The 21,166-nt window shown below is 37.1% G+C and overlaps 1 protein-coding gene across 1 annotated transcript in view; it reads right to left on the reverse strand.

Annotated features, from left to right (window-relative positions):
• The window catches only part of dtnbp1b (dystrobrevin binding protein 1b), a 40,151-nt gene extending 39,481 nt beyond the window's left edge, over positions 1-670 (reverse strand). Inside the window, exon 1 of the mRNA XM_083544437.1 lies at positions 218-670. The gene's annotated coding sequence lies outside the window, so the exon portion shown is untranslated. The remainder of the gene's footprint in view (positions 1-217) is intronic.
• Between the last annotated feature and the right edge of the window lie 20,496 nt (positions 671-21,166).

The raw sequence follows: 21,166 nt of genomic DNA on the forward strand, positions 1-21,166 counted from the left end.
GGTAAATATAAAAAAAGCGTGTAAGGAAAACAGGCACAGAGGGAGGCAGCTGGTGGAAGAGTCAGGTTAGCCTGATGTCAAACACTCAGCAGCAGGTGGTCACACTTCCTCACGAAGTACTTGAGAAGGAGGCAAACACACACACACACAGACACACACACACACACACACACACACACACACACACACACACACACACACACACATGCATACATACATTTTCACTTGCTGTTTGTTGCCACATCTCTCATGCAGGCCATCTGTTCTTTCCCTGAGCCTCTCAAAGACGCACAGACATTGTGTCATTAAGACGGCAATATGGTGCCCGCGTTCGCCTCCGTGGCTTAAAATTTCAATTTGAAATGAGATGGTTGAGATAGATGTGCAAAACAACTCCATTTAAAGCCGCTTCATGTGCCCTGGGGTTTCTGTCACTCTCAGCGAGAGAGAAACCAGAATCTAACCACCATCTTCTACAATAATTGTGAAACAGTGAGGTTCTCCGAAGGTTCTCATGAAACTTTCTAGTTCATATAAAGTAGGACTGTTATCTCTAACAAAAACAACTAAAATCACCAACAAAATTGAAGAGGTTAAAAAACGTTAAAGAATGATTTTAGATTCCAGGTGTTGTAAAACCAACCCCAAGCAGAACAACTCACCCAAAAACTCATTCTATGGATAGTCTTTATACTGTGCATTCTCTTCAACATGCTTTGTAACACCCACTTTTTAATTTATAAACCCGTCTCTTCTCCACCAGCATTCAATTATTTCTATAGCGCTTTTAACAATAGACATTGACTCAAAGCAGCTGTACAGAATGTAAGAATTATAGATCAATGTTCACTTATATTTAAATTTGTGTATTTATCCCTGATGAGCAAACCAGGGGCGACCGAGGCAAGAAAATCTCCCTAAGATGGTATGAGGAAAAAACCTTAGGAGAAACCTTATCAAGGGAACCCATTCAAGGTAACCCATCTGGGTAACACCAAAAGTGTGCTTATAAATCATTAAAACTATACAAACCCCAGAGAGTGAGAAATATCTTAAGCAGCAAAGTGTGTGTTTATGAGTAATATCCTTTCTACAGTCTTATATAGTCAGTTGGAGTGCTCCTAAGTAACTTCTAATTTAGCTCTGTGATCTATAATTTTGCGATATAATGGTCATCCTTGTTTGTATTTTTTTAAAGTACACTTGACACTCTCATGATGTAGGCCTTGGTCAGTTTATGGAGAGTTTTACATACAGAAAACTTCCAAAAAATTGATTTTAACTCTTTTGTCTACTTGGAAACAATCTCAAGAGTTTGGATAAAGTGTTAAATAACCTGTATACATTGCAGTTACTTGTATCATAGATAAAGCTGATTCTGGTCATTGTCAAATCTTTAAATCACTTATGGATGTGACTGAGTACTGCAGAAACAATATGAAAATATCACAGGACAATCTTTCACTAGGCTAGGACTAGGCTAGGAGAACTTACATTAGTCCTTAGCTCTGTATGTAGCTCCATGTTGTGTGGAGTAGATCTATGTTGTTTTATGTAGCACCAGGGTTCAGAAGAAACATTGTCTCGTTTCACTGTGCACTGCGTCAGCTATATAAATGGTTGAAATGACACTAAAAGCTTTTTGACTCGACTTGACTAGAACCAGTTGGAGGGCGAAGGTTGAGCTAAAATGAGAGAATTGACTAAACTGTGCATTGATTGCAAGAATAACAAAAACAAAACTATAGGTACATCATCCTATAAGAACAGACAGGGTATGTGGATGATAACGTGGGTAAAGTCACAATGCAGGACATGAATCCAGTGTTTGAATGAGATGGACACCCACCCTCTGGACAGAGCTCTCTTTGATGGGAGACCACTTGGTTTAGCTGAAGGTTCCACATGAACAGCCTAAAGATTTCAAGATTATTGTGGAAGGTAACTAAGTACATGCATATAATACAATATATGTATAGTCCTTTCAGATAGAGAGACAGACAGAAAACCTGACAGTCAGACAAAGAGAACGGTGGAGCAAACGGTGGGAAGGCAGGCAGACTGAAGGACAGAAAAGGTGACAGGCAAGCAGACAGATAGAGAGACACCTCAATTTTTCCTTTTTAAATGTCACCACTGGCTCACTGATTAGAAATAAACCTATCGAGACAAATCTATTATGTAATAATAACACAACGTGAAATAATGGAATCTTGTGTAATGATGAATTAAGTCAAAAACTGAAAGAGAAATAATCAGACAGAGAAATAATCAGACAGAGAAATAGACAGGCAGGTAGATCAGGCAGACAATCAGACAAAGGAGGCAAAAAGAGAGACAGGTGTGAAAGGCAAACAGACAGGTAGACAGAAAAGTTGATTGACAGACAGACAGACAGACAGACAGACAGACAGACAGACAGACAGACAGACAGACAGACAGACAGACAGACGTCTAAATGTTCTCTTTGCATTGCATTTATTCAGCTTCTTTTTATCATCTCTCTCTAAAACCTACTTTATTAACCAGTTTATCAACAATACATAAGACTCTCAATTTTCTGTAAATGGCTCACCGTCCTGATCTTCTCTCAGCACATTAAACTTGTGCGAGACGCTGTTTCTCTGAAGGAGTTCAGTCAGCATCATTTCTCAGGAAGTCAGGAACACTCTGTAACAGTCATTGCTGATTCATCTCGGCTTTCAAAACCTAAATGAAAATCGATTTTCTTCTACGCGCCTTCTAGATATATAGCTAGATAGCTAGAGGAAAAAATAGACAGAGATACCCAAGCACAGTGTATATATATATATATGTATATATATATATATATATATATATATATATATATATATATATGTCACAAGTAAAAAACACTTTTAACTTTTATTCATCTTACATCAATTCATACTACAGCAGGAACTACTGCCTGTGCATTTTAGTATAATTAAATATTTGTTTTGGCGAATTATTGCACATCATATGAAAATGAAGTGCTCTTCAGAGAGCATAGCACGGCAATGTCCAGAAGGGGGCGCACTTTTTCTTTTCTTTTTTTTGCTGAGAGCTCATGAAGCAAAGTTGATAAGTTCACTGATTTAGGAACACATTAATCCTAGATAAAACAGCAAAAACCTTAGTGATACATCATTCACTTTCTCAGGTGGCTCTCTTACACTTTAAGTCTTTGCTCTTGCAGTAAACAAAGATAAACAAATTAAACATAAAACTAGAATCTGATTAGATGATATAAAGGATCAATGACATAAAGTCTATTTTTTACAGAAGACCTTAAAAGTCAAGTCAGATTATTATTCTTATATACAAATGTCCAGAATAGTAGACATTTTGAGATATGCGTGGTCAGTTGGCTCTCATTAAGTAAGGTATTCCTTTTTTGCTAGTCCGGCTGTGCTCTGACTTTAAGCCGTGAAGTGACAGACAGAGAATTACAATTAAATATCATATATAATAAGTACAAAAATATTAGGACACCTGAATTTACTAATCCCTTGTTTGTGAATGAGCACAAATATCCACAAGCACACTCCTAAATCTAAACCCAAATCCAAATCTTCCCATAGGAGTGGAGGTTACTATATAAGTGGATTTAATGTGGATTGGGATGTTCAAAAGGCACATACAAATATTATGGTCAGGTGTCCACAAGCTCTTGGCATACAGTGTTTATAATATTATGATAATATGACTATTATCAAGTACAGTATTTAACTTCAATTTACAGTTTTAAGTCCAAATGTATTATATATTTTAGATCATTTAGATACTATGAAGATACCAGTGCAATGGCACCTGAAAAGCAATGTCAATATATTAGACAAGTAAACAGACAATTTCACAAAGCTATTAGAATGTGTTGGAAGGCAGGACTCATGGTGTAAGAAAATAAGTGACTTCCATAAAAAAAGTGATGGCCAGACAATTGGATCAGAGCATCTCCATGTTATGTAGTACCTTTCAGAATCTGATGGTTTCCTGTCAGGTTTCTGGCTTTGTTTTCTTTCTTTCCTGGTTTATTCCGGTTCTTTCCACCAGATGTCGCCATTATGCTCCCGAGTCACTAATTAACTCCTATTGTTTCCACCTGAGTCCTGTTAGCCTTGTGAGTATTTAAGTTCCCCTTTTGGCAGCGTTTCTAGAGTTTCTGGCTTGTTTGTTGATGTTGTGTGACTCAAGTGACCAAACAGAAGGAATATTTTATTATTGATCTGCTACTAGATACAATAATCATAGTAAATCCAGACCTCAACTCAATAATCACTTTTCTTTATCTTAAAAAAAGAGTACCCAAACCATCTAATTTTCAAATAAACTTAATATTTTTTATTAGACTTAACAATATTGGTGCTTTGTGCAGATTGTATATACTATGTTTAGACTGCATTTGTAGGTATTTTTCTAATCTATCTCTTCATGTGCAAGTGTAGTAATGATGATCTGCCTGATGAGGGAGTTATATATCATAAAACTGAGCTTTTCCTACAACAGATTAAACCCAGACACCACTCTATCACCAATCACCATCATCGGCGTCTGCGTCTGCACAATTAAATTGTTAAGGGCCATGCAAGCAAAAACGGTTGTTTTTGCATGGCCCTTAACAATTTAATTGCGCAGACGCAGACGCCGATGATGGTGCAGTGACTGGGATATGAACTCCCAATAAGAAATCGCATCTTAACCACTGCTCTACCACTTTCCCTTTATTTATTCGGTTCCTTTTAGTGAAAACACATGGACGATGAGCACTCATGTAGTGCCAAGATACAAATAATACAGAAGAGCAAAAACAAACCACAATAAAAAAAATAGAAAAGGATTAAATTTTTCAATAAACGTCTATTTAAATCTGTAACATTAAAAAAAAGGGTAATATGTGGGAGATAAGGAGAAAGAAAATGGAGAAAGAAAAGGCCTTTGAAGAAGGAAAGAAATGCACAGAACAAGAATCATTGAAACTATACTGAAATAAACATGTAATATAAAAAGGAAAGAATTTGAGCCAAAACCAAGTTAGAAATGAAAAGAAAGGAAGGAATGTAGGAAAGTATCACTTAGCCTAAGATGGTTCCTCTAAACGTTTCTTCCTCATACCAGAGTTTTTCTTTGCCACTGCCTCCATTGGCTCAGTCATTAGGTATAAACGTAGAAGAGACTTATATAGACTGATTTATAAATAAAAAGTGAATATTTGTGATCTATTTATTTCTATACAGCTGCTTTGGGACAATGTGTAAATTAAAAAATGCGTGAAATGCTTTTTTTCTCCTGGTCAGTATCCCATATCAGGGTATTGCAAGAGAAGACACAGACACCGAGATGGCATACTCATACTGACTTTTCCCTGAACTCTGTCTCGGCTCAGCCAGTTATGTGTTCGAGGTGTTTAGAAGAAAAGCCAAGTTGAAATGTCCTGGGAGTGTGTAAACATGGAGGAGAACCATGTACCCGGTTCAAAAACAAATCCTGTGAATTAAAAAACAGAATGAATGAATGAATATGAGTGTCGATCTTTGAATGATTATCAGAGCTGCTGTTCGAGAAGCTTCATCAATACCTTTGGACTAATCAGAATCCTAATCTCAAGGGTTCCATTTGATATTTCAAAGATTTCTGTGGTAATTTTTTTTTTCTAGCGACGGAAATGTAACCCTGGCACTGCACCACTCTTCCTGAAGCGTGTCAAAATTTGCTGAGCACATCATATCAGCGTTTGCAGTGCTACGTTAAAACCCAACACGCACCTGCGCAGGCCTTAGTTTCCTGCCCGTGAGGGAAAGTTTTGTGCTGAACACACACACGTACATAAAACAACAAGAAATATAATCAGCTGCACTGTGTCTCATCTCCTGAAGAAGAATAGATAAAGAATATGGTGTTTTGATATCATGTTTATATACCATAATAAGGTCTTGATCTTTGATCGGGGTTTACAATGTTATCATGATGTTGTGTTCAATCAAAAATGGCTACGGTTCAACCACAGATGACCCACAGTCATAATTCATCTTCATTAAGCTGAGTAGATGCAATAAACATTCAAATCCCAGAGCAAATATGTTATAATCGGAGCGTCAATGAGAAGAATGTGGTTTTGAAATCCATGGCATGTTGTCGAGCTTGTTATTGGCACATAACTAATGCCAAAATACAACCACACGAACAACAACAAAATAGCTGACTATGCTGGTATGCCCCTGATGTTTACTCTTTGTCGATCCTGAGTGCCGCTAACTCCCAGTGAGGGCACTTAACCAATGCAGACCTGCTCAAGCTTCACCAATTTATTACCATCACTCATACTCCTTTACCTTTAACCTGACATGGCAGAAAAGAACATCTACAGACAACAGCCTGTCTGCAACAACTATGCTGATATTTATAACATGGTTATGATGTATATAAAAACACAGTGATGATTTGTTCAGTTGCAAACACAAAACTAGGTCAAATGGAACAAACAATCTTATTCATAGTTTTTGAGAGACACATGCACATTTCTTTTGTTTATATACAACAAACCCGATCATTTAAAGGTAAGAAGATTGACTTTGACCAAACAAATATATAAAAGTACAGATTTCACACTATTTTTATTGAAAATAACTTAACATGAATACGTTTCATTCCCGAAAGCTGGTCTTAACTAGTTGGAGATTTCTTTCCTGTAATCCAGTTCACCCCAGAGCAGTTCAATAGGATTTAGGTGCGGTGACCAGGTAGGTCATTCCATGATAAATAACAATCCAGCTAAATGTCTAACTAACTTGTACAGAGTTTGGACATGTGCTTCAGGTCATTGTCCTCGTGTATGGAGGATTTGGTAACAATTAGCCGCAGTCCAGACCGAATTTCGTGGTGTTTAATGGAATGGTGGCCATGTTAGTTTAGTATTCCTTTCACTTGGAAGTCTCAAACCTTCCCTGATTCAAAACAACCACAAACAATTAAGCTTTCACCTCAATGTTTGACTGTGAAGGTGAGGCAGTCTGCTAACATCTTCTCTCCTTTTCTCCATCTTACATATGTTAGAAAATTTCAATTAGACATTAAAAATGTGGTCAAAATCTGTCAACAGAATTTTCTTCCATTTATTCACTTTTTTGCCTTTTACCCTGTTTGTTGCAACAAACGGACATGAATGTGTCTCAAAAATCCCATTAAAAAAAAAATTAGGTGCTTCCAAACGTTTGACAGGAACTGTATAGTAGATGTAAATTTAGATGCAACATATCTCTATCATTAACTGTAGATAAATATGAAACTCTATATACTCTATATACATATGAAATACAAAATGAACACTAAAAACACAGAATGTTGCCTCAGCAGTGCAGCCTGTGTATCTGAAAAGCCAAGGTTTAGTTCTTATGACAAAGAATTATATAACAGGCCTAAAAATGCTGCTCACGCTCAGCTGAAAGACTAATCGCATGCTTTCGCTCTTACATAATCGGCAGAGAGCAGATGTTTTTGTCGTGAGCATAGATTTTTCATCATCATCAGAAAATTCTGCTTTGGAAACGAACTCCAGGATGTTATGGATGGACGGAGCTGGAGAACGGAAGCAGGAGACTGTTAGTGTTATCAGCTGCACTTTGTTTTATAGAGATTCAAAATGATTTTTATTTTACATTCGAAGGAGATGGTTATAACCAGTAGCATTACTTAAGAATCAAATAGCATTACATTTAGCTTCTAACTGAACAAAATGTAATGTACAGCTGCATATTTACATGAATTAATTTAGAAAAATAATCACAGGCTTGTTTTTGTCTTATTTACAGAAGAACTGAATTGTTTTCACTGGCAAGCTCTTGATTTTACTTCTCGGTTACTTCTGAATGTTGGTGTTTCATTTCAGCACCATAATGTTCAGAAATCTTTGTCGTCACCATGAAAGTCAATCGTACCAAAATAAAAAAGTTCACCTGCTCTTCATCCACTTCCTGTTACTCTGGTGTTTTTTTCCTTGTCTGTTCCTGCAGGTAGAAGATCCCAGAGTGCTGTAACTCGTTCTCCCTGGTGGATACAGCCAAGTTTAGCTGAGTATGCTGAACATGTGCTGACATGACTGAATGTGGGAAGAGTGTAAGCGAATGACGTGTGTGTGTGTGTGTGTGTGTGTGTGTGTGTGTGTGTGTGTGTGTGTGTGTGTGTGTGTGTGTGTGTGTGTGTGTGTGTGTGTGTGGAGAACAGGTGTAAGGAGTGTGAAGGCAAGTGTGAGCAAACGTAGGCAGGTAGGAACAGATTCATTCAGTGATCAGACATGAGTAGACCTGCTTTGAGGACCTGAGGGCAAGTAGTGGATCACTGACTAGCAGGTCACAACATCTCCAGACATGCCCTTGTCCTTTAACACACACACACACACACACACACACACACACACACACACACACACACACACACACACACACACACACATACACACACTCACAAACACACACAGGTATAGTCAGCCTCTTAGGGTTCCTAGTAACCTTAGTAACACTTCCTACAAATCCTGTATTCATATTGTTGCAATTTATGGCATGTAATATAGCATCTATAGGGGAGTGGTGGCTCCAGCGGTTAAGGCGCTGGGTTGCCGATCGGAAGGTCTGGGGTTCAAGCCCCGGTATCGCCAGGCTGCCACTCTTGGGACCTTGAGCAAGGCCCTTAACCCTCTATGCTCCGGGGGTCCCTTACGAGGGAAAAATCAAGGTCCGTGATGTGGGGCTGCCTTCCCGTGGGCTCACCACCTGCAGGAGGGACCGTAAGGGACGGTGCTGTGAGGATTGGGCAGCAGTCGAAGGCGGGGGCCTGCTTAGACTGCTGCCCCCGCGACCCGGATTACGGATAAGCGGGAGAAAATTAATTAATGAATGAACACTGTAGCCTGTGTAACTGTTTCTTACTAATAAAATGACCATTTTGAATGGAGTTATAATGTCAGGATACATGACATAGTGCAATATTTGTTTCTTTAGAATATCACAGATTGTAGCACAGACTATAAAATCTGCCATAATTAACCACAGAATCTGTTATAAGCTATAATAACAAAATAAAGAAAATGATAATATTTGGATGAGCATATGTAAAATGTTGAAAAAGATACAAGAATTGTACAGTGAATGACTGGAAGAAAGTTCTGTGGAGAGATGAGTCCAAATTTGACATTTGTCTCTCTAACTGAAAAACTTCTTTAAGACTGAGACGAGGAGAGAAGATGTTATCAGACTGCCTTACCCCCACAGCCAGTCAAACATGGAGGCGAAAGCTTAATGGTTTGGGGTTGTTTTGAATCAGGGAAGGTTTGAGACTTGCAGGTGAAAGGAATACTGAACTAATATGGCCACCATTCCATTCAAATTCAAACTGGGTTGCGGATCATTGGAACTTACTTTATCATACAACAAGACAATGAGCAGAAGTGTATGTCCAAACTCTATGTTATTTAGAGAACAAACAGTCAGCTGGAGTGATATCTATCATGGAATGTTTTGTCCAGTCACCACTCCTAAATCCTATTAAACTGCTCTGGGATAAACTGGATCGTGGGAAAGTCATTTCCAACTAGTGAAGAACAACTTTGTCAAGTTTCACAAGAGTATTTCAGCTGAATGTTTGGAGAAATAAACTGTCTGGATGCCAAAAGTGTACAAAGCTGTTATCCATGGAAGAATTTTTCCAATAATAAAAAAAAAAAAATCTAGTGTAACATCTCTACATTTATATATTTGTCTGTTCGATATTCGGCGCTCTTAATTAACTTTAAATTACATAGTTTGTTGCAAATAAACAAAAGGAACATGAGGAACATGTGTATCTCAAAAACCATAAAAGACTTTCAAACTTTTCCTAACAAGCACTGTATTATATATGTTATATAACTATTGATCATCCTTTCCTTATTGAAACCCACTTCACTAACCATTATAACATATTAGGAACTTATACTAGACATTTTACATTTATTATTGAAGGAAATATTTGTCCGGTCCAATACACAACATTTATACATATACATTAGCTATTCTAATTTATTATATATGCTATATAGCTAAATATGAGCATTTATAAAACGGATATATTTAATAAATATTTAAAAGATGAAAATTTAATCATCTAAGTAAAATAAAAATAATAAAGAAAAAAAATGTTTACCAAAGTTTAAATGGCATTTTTCAAAATCTTTAGAATCAAATGTTCCATTAGTTTTCCTCATAAATCAAAGCAGCAAAAGGTTTAAAAATACATCAAAGAAACAAACAGGAGGGTAAATGTTAAAACTTTGTTCACAACTTATAGCATCATTTGACAGCCAAAAATAATCCCAGACTCCGTTCCCTTCTCAGAAGCAAATGATCATGATGAAGACCTAGTGTTTTGTACTCGGAGCTCCTGCTGTTCATTATAATCATCATTATATCACTCAGTGGAGCCATTTACTGAGCAAAACACAAAAGAGCGCCAAGAGTCTTAGAAATCAACTATCATTTCTGACTAGCTGTCACAGACATCAAGAAAAAAAGTTATTTTTCCATACCCAGCTAGTTTAGAGCACTGCAGTGCATTATAGGAAATGTTTGTCATAAGTTCCTTGTTTTCTTTGGGTCAGAAGCACCAGCACACTTTTTCTCCTAAGATGTCAATTCATCATGCCTAGCTTCTTGTTACTCTGTGAATGTGCTATAGAGGCATGTTAGCATGGTGCTGTTGTATTTCTATTTGGGATCATGTGTTTTTCCTTGTAATTCTTCTTAACTGAGACTTTGCTTCCTACACTCTTTTTTTAAATTACAGCATGAAAGCTAACAAGTAAATACCCAGTCAGAAAATGATAATTTTTAACTTTTTTTTTAAAGTGCATGACCTTGAGAACAAAATAATAACAAAAAAACAACTTGACTTCAAGATTGCAGTCCAAATAAACGGCATTAATATAATAATAGTGTGTTGGCTATTAAATGCAATACTCCTGCATCATAAAGTCTATGAGGTCATTCATGAAGCTACAGAGTACACTGGGAATCTAGAAGAATTACAAATGTTTGGTGCTGAAAAAATAGGGAATGTTCTGTGTATTACATCTATTTGTATTGTTAAGAACAGTCTCTTCCCGACACGGACACACTGGAGTCATCCAGCTGAGTGTTTGTGGTTTCTAGGTGAGGGGAAGTTATTCTCGCTCTCATCGAGTTTCTATTTCTCTGTTAGTCAAGAATGTTAGCACTGACACTCAGCAGCAAAGGTTAAGGATGTTAAACCACCGCGTTTACACAAGCACAAAATGGATGTGTGCTAATACTGCCATGTGTCTCATACAGTTTGTTCAAGAGTGAGGGAAGGTTTTAGACAGGAATGCTTTGTTTGTGCTGTGAAACGTCAGACATTTGGAAAAATCAAGGGCTATTAAACAAGCTATTTGAATTCCTAAGGATTTTTTTCCATGGACACTAGTGTTGCTATATTTAGACAATGTCTTGACAAAGTATCCTTCACAGTCAGAATGCACCTTTGAGTCAATAATTAAATGTATTTAAATAGTAATTGCTGTATAACTCATTTGGATTTATTTGAATATATCATTTGTAATTGTTTGGGGGAAAAACAGTCCATCTAGAGAAGGTTTGTACACTGGAAATGTTTCAAAGACAACGCCAGAGTGATTAGCAGCCTTCAGGATAATGTGGAAAAATGGATAATGGACCTCATTTTATTATTAATAGTTATTTCAAATATAAAAAAACTTTTAAAAACACTGATTAATAAAATATATTCATGAAAGGTCATGTAAACATTCAAAGTGAAGAATGCGTATAGTTTTTTTTTCTAGTAATGCAGCTCAGCTATTGCAGCCGTTGCAGTCAGAGTCATACGTTTAAATCTCCTCACACATAAAAGCATCCCTGTCACATCATGTGTTAATGAATACATTTGTTCAGATTGATAAATGAGCCTACTGAACAGTGATTAAAATTATATACACCCTTAAGTTTAAGACTATAAATATCGTTGATCCTGTTTAACATTACAGTAAGGGACTTGGTGCCAATAATTCTGGATAATAATTCACTGCAAGTTTCTTGCTCTGGCTAGATCTCTAATTTCCCAAGACCCAAGGACAAAGAAAAGTCACACATCTCATTGAATAAATGTGCAGGCTGCGTTCCAACATCATGCTGGAACACATCCTACATCCAGCAAATTCATTTTTAAATCTGCTTGAGCCAGGTTCAGAATTGGGGGCAGCGTTCATCGGATGTAGAATGAAAGGAAAAGTTTGACTCGGAAGTCGTTTTGGTTTTATTATAAACCCCGAGGACCGGGTTGAACCAGAAAACGTTTGCCGCAAATAGAACATTTTGTGCTATTTGTTTTTAGACGGTTATTAGAAAGCATGCCTACTTTACTTTTATGCATTGTACTACAGCGCTGTTGATTCTGATTGGTCAGAAATTTTTTGTATTTTCAATAACAGCCGCTTTGACGGTCTGCATTTATATTATTCAGGAATGTTTTTATAGTAACAACTAATTCAAAGAGATATGTGTGTCACGTATGATAAAATGAAGTGGTACAAGTATTAGAACTGAGTTCTTTACTAAAAAAATTACAGTAGTTAAACAGAGCAAGGTCAAGTGATCAGCATACAGCCATAAAGTGGATGGGGGACAAATTGTGAATAAAGAAAACAGAGTCAACACCTAGAAAAAAGTTAGAGGTAGAGTCGGTAAAACTGAACAGAACTGTTCTAATGAAGCCAGAGTTTATTTATATGTGATGAGGAACACCTGCGATCAGTTTGTAGGTTGGTGATGAGCACAGTAGGCTGTGAGAACTGGAGTTCATAGTGGCCATGTTTGGGAGTCATGGTGGTTGCTGAGAGATGGAGTTCGGCTGTAATGTAACAGTCCACCATGATGAAATTCTTCAATTACAGAGATATTAAAAATTTTAGTAATAACAGCACAAAATGTTTTAGAAAGTCATAAAACGGTAGCTTTTCTAACCTAATTCATTAGAGGAACTACCTATGTACCCTACAATGTGACCAAAAATACAGATCCAAAAATAAAAGTGATACAACTTAATAGTTGTGGTATAAGTGCTATAAAAGTCTTCAGAACATGCTTTGTTTGATAGATAATCACCTTCAGGTGGTAGCATTAACTGCATTCAGTACTATTAAAAGGTCTTGTAGTATTGCATTATAAAGCCAACTTTGTGCCAAAACTCAATAAATGATTTAGTTTATATAGTAATTGCACACTCACACACACACACACACACACACACACACACACACACACACACACACACACAAATATCATTCAAAACCAAATAATTAAAAGTTTTTAGTGACCAAATTCTCAGGACCAGCAAATCACTGTACTTTGCACAGTTGGAATTTTTCCATGCTTGTAAGCTACCCTGAAAATATTTGCCAAATACATCATAATTAAAATAAATCAATAATACTAAATAAGTCTAATATGTAAATCATAAATGAATGATTATAAAGCATATATTGGATCGTTTCCCAGTTAAACCCAATTGTCCGCCATTCAGATTCAATGTGATTCAGATTTATAGACTGAAATGCACAGAGAGAGCAAAAAATCAACCAAGCTTAGTATGTTAACTGTTGAGTAAGCATGTCTCCTGCTTCTTCTGAGAGTGTTATCAGCAGTGATTAACATCTGAGTACACTAAGCTGGGCAACTGTACACTTGTTCCTTTTAACCGTCATTACGGTTTTACCTCAGAGACTGGCTATTTCCTATTCGCAAGCACCACCCTGTTGCAAAAAAGAAACTCACACACACACACACACACACACACACACACACACACACACACACAAACACAAATGTATACAAATCCACTACAAAAACTACTACTACCTATCAGCTGGTAAACATTAAATCCATTATGTTATGCTACCTTGGTGGCCCTTAATGGTATCAGGTCACTAATTGAAGACAAAAAATTACAAGTACAGGGTTACACTATTCACAAAGTTCCCATCCAAACCAATACAATTTCCAATAGAACCTTTCAAACCATTATAATTCTCTGTGGGTTCTATTGAATTGCATTTTTTTTTAGCAGAATAATGGGCTAAAATGCTCATTCTGAATGAATCCTGAGTCAAACCAACAGCTTTATTGCTAATCTATTAAATGTTAGCCAGCATGACGATGATACAAACTATTCGAGGGCTCAGAACTAGCTGTCACAATTCAAACACGACGTGTTGCTGTGTTTCTGCTGATTCTTCCTGTTGTAGCAGAATATCTGAGCAGCTGTCATTTAGCCTCCTGAAGAAAAACGCTAATTAGAGAGCTAATTATGAAGCCTTCCTATGGTTTCTTCACCTGTGGGAATCGACTGCAAAGATTTCCAGCATTATCTTCTGTCCTGAGTCTTTTTTGAAAGAAAGTGAAACCCTGTGATTAGGAGGTCATGCTGTGATAATGAAAGGTACAGATTCAGTAACTTTTCTGCATTCATTTTCTTACACAATTATCCTTGTGTGTGTGCGTGTGTGTGTGTGTGTGTGTGCGTGTGCGTGTGTGTGTGTGTGTGTGTGTGTTGTATGTGCTTTCATTATTCTTTAGCATGGCTTGTTTAGGACTAAAACAGGAAGCTGGAAGCTGCCCCTTTGAGAGTTTGTTCCAGTCTCAGAATGGACTTGGAAGGGGAAATAAACTGTCACTGAGTTCTCAGTTGAGGATTAATGACAGCTCTCGACTGTGCCGAGTTCCCAGCGTGCCAGTTTAGCACTCAAGCACACAGGAAATGCCATGGATACCCTACTCCTTGAGCAACTCTCCATGCTAAGTATACAGTACTGCTTTAAAAAAAGAAAAAGAGGGTGGTACCTTATTATTTCAGGGCCTGCGTCCTATCGAGAATATGTATTTATTTCATATCTTGCAATATGTGCACAACTAGGTTTTTTCAAATCTTGTTTGGTTCACAATTAAGTAATAAGCTGCTTTGCTTAATGCAAAGTTCTCAACTTCCTGTTTTGCATCAGAACACATCATGCCATCGGCTCATCAAATAACAATTACACATCACTAATTCTTTTGTTCCTCATTTCAAACAGGATATTATCAACAATTATACTTTTAATTATTCTTAAAATAATACAAAAAGAGACTAACTCTCTGTACAACAAAGTACTTTTATCTACGTTTATACGCTATCACCTTCAAAATAGTCACAGAAATACATCGCTCTGGAATGTGTCCTGGAAGTCTTCTTTTCTCACCTTCTGTGATTCGCGCTGGATCGCCGCAATGGGGTCAAAATGGAGACATTTGAGCTGAATCTTCATCTCCGCAGGAGCCAAATCTGGTGAGTATGGTGGGTGCGGAAGGGAGATGGTGCTATTTCCGGCAAGAAAAACAAAGGTTGTCGTGGAGCATCCAGTGTTTAGTACGCCACAGTTCCAATCTCTTTTGTGGTAATGCACATTGTCAGAATAGCACCAGTTGCACAGTACATAGGAGGTTATCTTTTGGTGCACTGACTTATGAAGGTTGGTGCTCCCTGTGACTGTGCGTGCAGCCTAGTGCTGGCATCTGTTGGCGAAATCTTTTAAAACCACCCAATATATTATATTTTTATCCATTTAAAGTCACATGTAAAATTGTGTAACATCTGTGAGACAAGTTAGAGCCTGTTCTTGCTAAGTTAGGTCCTGTTATAACAGTTATGCTCGTGGTCCTGGGGATAGTCCTATGGAGGATAACGTATTGTTGCGAAGCGCTGACACAGGAGGTTCCTTCCATAAGCGTTTAATAAACAGCTCCTTGTAGAAGATTTCATCATATTTACCATGTTTACCTCATTCAATTTTGTGTGTAAACGTAAACAAATGAAATGTTAGAAAAAAGGGTGAATATTATTTGCTCTTAGCTGATTCACAGCCTCTTTTAGACCAATCAGAATCAAGGATTTTAGCAAGGCTATGATGTAAGATTTGCTTATCAGGACGGTGTGTGTGTCTTCAGTCCATGTGAATCATTCAAGACTTATTTCTAAATGAAGAAGGATGATTTATTAATAGGTGTTTCGAGAAATCTGGTCTTTAATATAGTTCCAGTCCATTACCTCTGCGTACTTGAGGAGGAGTATAGGAAAAAGATTAGGAAGGGTAAGAAAGACTCATATCTCATATCTGCTACACAAGCATGGAGGAAAAAACGTGATAAGATGTGACAAATGAACTCGACTCTGCCGTGCCATAAAATATACCCATGGCAGGTCTGATTGCATGGTAGCAGTAGATACAGTTCATGTGGAGCCTTTATGGCCTGGTAATTGTTTTTAATAGCAGGCTGTTATCTGGGGCAGTACTGTAGGCCAGAGAGGGGACAGTCATGAGACAGCAGTGATAAGATGAAGCAGACTGCCCTACTTAGGTATGAGTGCACGGCTGAATTAAGAACAGGACAAGGCAGATATAGATCATCAAGATAATGAGGAAGAGGTAACTTCAGGACAGTGCGCCTGCATGCTATTTCTATTACCCTTGTAAAACCTGTCTGCATTCAAAACATAAAAATCCTTTTTGATGCACATTCGTATAGAGCATAGTAACGTGTAAGCATTTCAGATGCCTAGAGCAACATGATATATGTTTAATGTATAAGTCTAGGCCAAGTGTTTCTCGTCATTTTTATGAGAGCATGGTACACTTAAAAGTTTCATCTTTGCCACGTGAAAGTGAGTTTATTGGTACTTCTCTTTATGCGTGAGTGCTGGTGAATTCTTGAATCTGATTGGTTGGAAGGCAGGCTCTTTATATATAGCCAAGGGATCTCTAAATCAAACAATAGTTTAATGTACTTTTGATACCTTACTGTTTCTGTAGTTACAGCAGTGATGCTTAAGTACATGTTTCATGCATCTGTACTGCATCAGAATATTTTTATCTGGAGACACTGCAAAAAAGAAACGTCTAAATTTAAGAAATAAAAGCATGAGTTTATCATTATATATTTGGTCTTAAAATGATATAAAGCGTTAAAAACTAACAACAAGAATCTGGTGTCGGCCTAACAAGAAATCCAGATCACGCATAAATGCATATCGTCAACAATTATTTATTCAAATAAAGACTTGTAACACACAGTAGTTACGATGCAAAAACAAAGCAAAATCATTACATATCGTTTGCCAAAATACTTCGACTTATTGCACCATAAAACACGACCCTGTCGCCGGTTCACCACTGATCCTTGCAGACCATGAACATCCCACAAGAACTGCAGTTTTGGAAATGCTCTGACCCAGTCGTCTAGACATCACAATTTGTCAAACTAGCTCCAATCCTTACGCTCGTCCATTTTTCCTGCTTCTAACACGTCAACTTTGAGAACAAAATGTTGCCTTATAAATCCCACCCACTAACAGGTGGCATGATGAAGAGATCATCAGTGTTATTCACTTCACCAGTCATAATGTTTTAATGTCATAATGTTATGCCTGATCAGTGTATATAGGTATGCTCAAATGCAGTGGTGGGCCATCAGGGCCAGCAAGACCTTCTACGCGCTAGTCAGAGTTAGCAAACTGTCAGAGCTAGTACATCAGTAGCAAAGCTCAAATATGTTTATTTACATTTAATAGCTGTTTTTTTATTTCACATGGCTGACAGAGGATAAGAAATTGGTTGCAGATATACTTTCAAGGACATTCACAAGAAAAGCGAGACATTATGAGTTAAGTTCAGGCAAAACAGTTCAAAACAGTTTTTAACCTTTTTTTGAAACTTTTATACTTTTGTTTACTTTCCTGTAGAATTTACACAAAAATACACAATTTGCCTTTATTTCAAATCCCCAGGAAAACTGTAATGCATGAAAAAAAATGCGCCAAAAATGTGTGGAAAGTCATTTTGATTTTAATATTGATGCTCCTGCTGGAGATGATGTGTGCAGACGATGCAGCTGTGGTTACAGTGAAAGGAGACTTGTTGAATTGTGTTCATTGGGTTTCTCACTTTAATAATGGAATTTATTCTCACTGTATGAGATTCCTGTCTGTGATGCAGCTCTCTGTTATACTGCGTTTCTCTGTAATATTGATGGTTTCTGTAGTTCTGGCGTTACTGTTTCAGGCTTTTCGCTGTTCAAATGTGGAACTTTGATGCTTATGCTTAAGTAGAAAGAAAAAAGGGGGAGTTTTTACTGTTACTTATATCATATTTACTCTACACATTTTACTCACGTACAAGAACTTTATCTATCACTGTGTAACAGGACCTTGTATATTGACATCACACATACTATGCGGGTAATAATTTACAGACTACGAAAAATATATTATTGTGTAAATGGTGAAGGAGATGTTTATTTACCATTTATGGAAGGAGTCTCCAGGGTCAGTGCTTTGTAACAGAAGATGGTGTGTATATGTTTTGGGAGTCAGTGCCATTAAATGTATTTGTTTCATTACTTTTCAGAGAGAGAGAGAGAGAGGAGCGAGAGTTTGGTGAAGGAGTGACTGTTTATAGCTGCTATAAAGGACAGCACTTATTACATGGACGTTCCAAAACATGGAATGCAACTACATACTCTATAATCATATAAAATGTCAGTTGCTGTGATTAAACAGTACGGGATGTGCCGTAATTGGATAATAATTAACTTCAGTGAAGGCAGTGTGGTTGTTATTGTTATAGGAATGTTGTGTTGTGATTGACTCATAAGTTAATGAATATGAAAGTCAATTATTTGTCACTGAAAAAGGTTTCTGTTCCAAAAGATTTTTTTTTCACACACAAAACCTGGTATAGTGTATTGCAAAATAATTAGTTACAATATTGACATTATGCCCAGAAGAAAAGCACTTGTGGACGCTTCAAAATTGTTAAGGTAGGTTTTTAGAGCAAATGCACTTCACATTACAGACAGCAGAGGGCCCTGAATTACAAAAGGCTCCTTTAAAAAACAGCTTATGGCCCTGTCTCAGAGAGAGAGAGAGATAGAGAGAGAGAGAGAGAGGGGGGGGGGGGGTTGTACTGTTGTACATTATTATTATAACACTTTTTTTGTGGCCATGTTCTTTATTTTCTATGCAGCAAATTAGTTAAAAGAAAGAATAAAGACGATAGAGAACAGGAGAGAAGATGTTAGCAGACTGTCTCACACCCACAATAACCATGGAGTTGGAAGCTGAATGGTTTGAGGTTGTTTTGGAGCACCATTAGGGAATGTTGGAGACATATTCCAGGTGAAATACTGAACCAAAATGACCACCATTCCATAGTTCAACACCATTCAATTCCATCTGGACTACAGCTATTCAATACCGACTTTACCATACAATAAGACAATGATCTGAAGCGTAGGCTGAAGCTCTGTAGGCGTTATTTAGAAAGCAAACAGTCGTCTGGAGTGTTATCCATCATGGAATGTCCTGCTTAGTCACTGCACCTAAATCCCATTGAACTGCTCTGGGATGAACTGGATCACAGTTTAGAAAGAAATCTAGAAAACTAGTGAGGAACACCATTGGCAAGTTTTACAAGAGGCATAGCAAAGTATTTCAAGTTGATATTTGAAGAAACAAACTGTTCGCATGTGGAAAAAATCTTTATAAAAGAGGCGGAATTTAAACCTTCAACGCAACACACATTTATTCACGACGTCCCTTCTTTACTTAGATATAATGAATAAATAAACTCCAGCAAAAAATTTTTTAATCACTAATCATTTGTTTTACTGAAGTCTCAAATCAAGCACCAAAATCCCTATTCCCCAGACCAAAAAAGACGCCATGATGCACACATCCGGCAATTAAAACCGTCCGTGTGGAAACATAGTAAAAGTTTCATTTGGTGTCCTGATGATTTACATAATTTAAAACACCACTATTACTTTAAAACATTGACAAGAATATTTTGTTTTTATGTTTTGTGTGTGTGTGTGTGTGTGTGTGTGTGTGTGTGTGTGTGTGTGTGTGTGTGTGTGTGTGTGTGTGTGTGTAGAATGTATAGTGCAGTATGTTACAGCATGGATCTCTCTCCAGAGCAGAAGTGTGTGTGTTTGATGTGACAGAGCTTGTTAGCAGAGACGCTGCAGGGTACGCTCTATACTGACAGCCTGCTTTTTCTTATTTCCTGTCGCCATGCCCTGCTTCCTGCGCAGGATTCCTCCTGTGATCATCATCACTCGTCTGTCTTTAGTCTTTCAACTGATCCTCACCGGCTTTCACTTCAATCACACAGAAATCATCAAGTTGTTTTATTTTATTTGAACAAGAATATGAGCTCACAAACAGCACAACACTGGAAGAACATCATACATACAAGCAATTTGTTAGTTAGCTTGTCCAAGAACATTGCATTTTCTATTAACACCAATACAAAAAGTTTTAGATGGTTATTGGGTTTGAAACCACTCCCTATCTCCAATAAACTACACTATACTCGTGTCGGCCATTTTGTAGTGGTGTCTGAATTCTGAGGGAAAAACTTCTTTACAGTTGTTCACTTGTGTGTACCCACAATACACTCTAAATTCAAGTACCCACAATACACACTGATTGCAAGTACCCACAGTGCACTCTGATTTCATTTACCCACAATGAACTCTGATTTCAAGTACCCACAATGCACTCAAATTTCATTTAACCACAATGAACCCTGATTCCAAGTGAACATTTGATGTACACATACTAACAGAGTAATTTTTAAAACTGCAACATGACATGGCACTAAAGAAATCTTACACCGGAAAAGAAGTTTCTCCAAAACCAAAAAAGAGCAAATTAGCATGACATTGACAGGAAACCCTGTGTAAATGTTCTGTACATAAATCATGTTCATATACTTTTTTTGTTCTTCTTAATCTTATAGTTTTTTAAATAATAATCAAAACACCACAGATGTTATTACAGGTGTAACATTTATGATGAAATTGTTCTGACAGCCCTTCCTCTTAAATGCAGTATTCAAAAATAGTGAACTTAACTGCTATGCACATATAGGGATCAGTGAATGAGTGAAAGCGCAAGCGATTTCCGACGCACCATGTGCATTTGAAATTATAAATCATAGATCAATTAAATACATATAAAAAATAAATATTGAATCTAAATAGATTTTACTATGAATAAGAAATTCTAAATTATT

This window comes from Silurus aristotelis (genome assembly GCF_946808225.1).
Source record: "Silurus aristotelis genome assembly, chromosome: 6".
Classification (NCBI taxonomy): Eukaryota; Metazoa; Chordata; class Actinopteri; order Siluriformes; family Siluridae; genus Silurus; species Silurus aristotelis.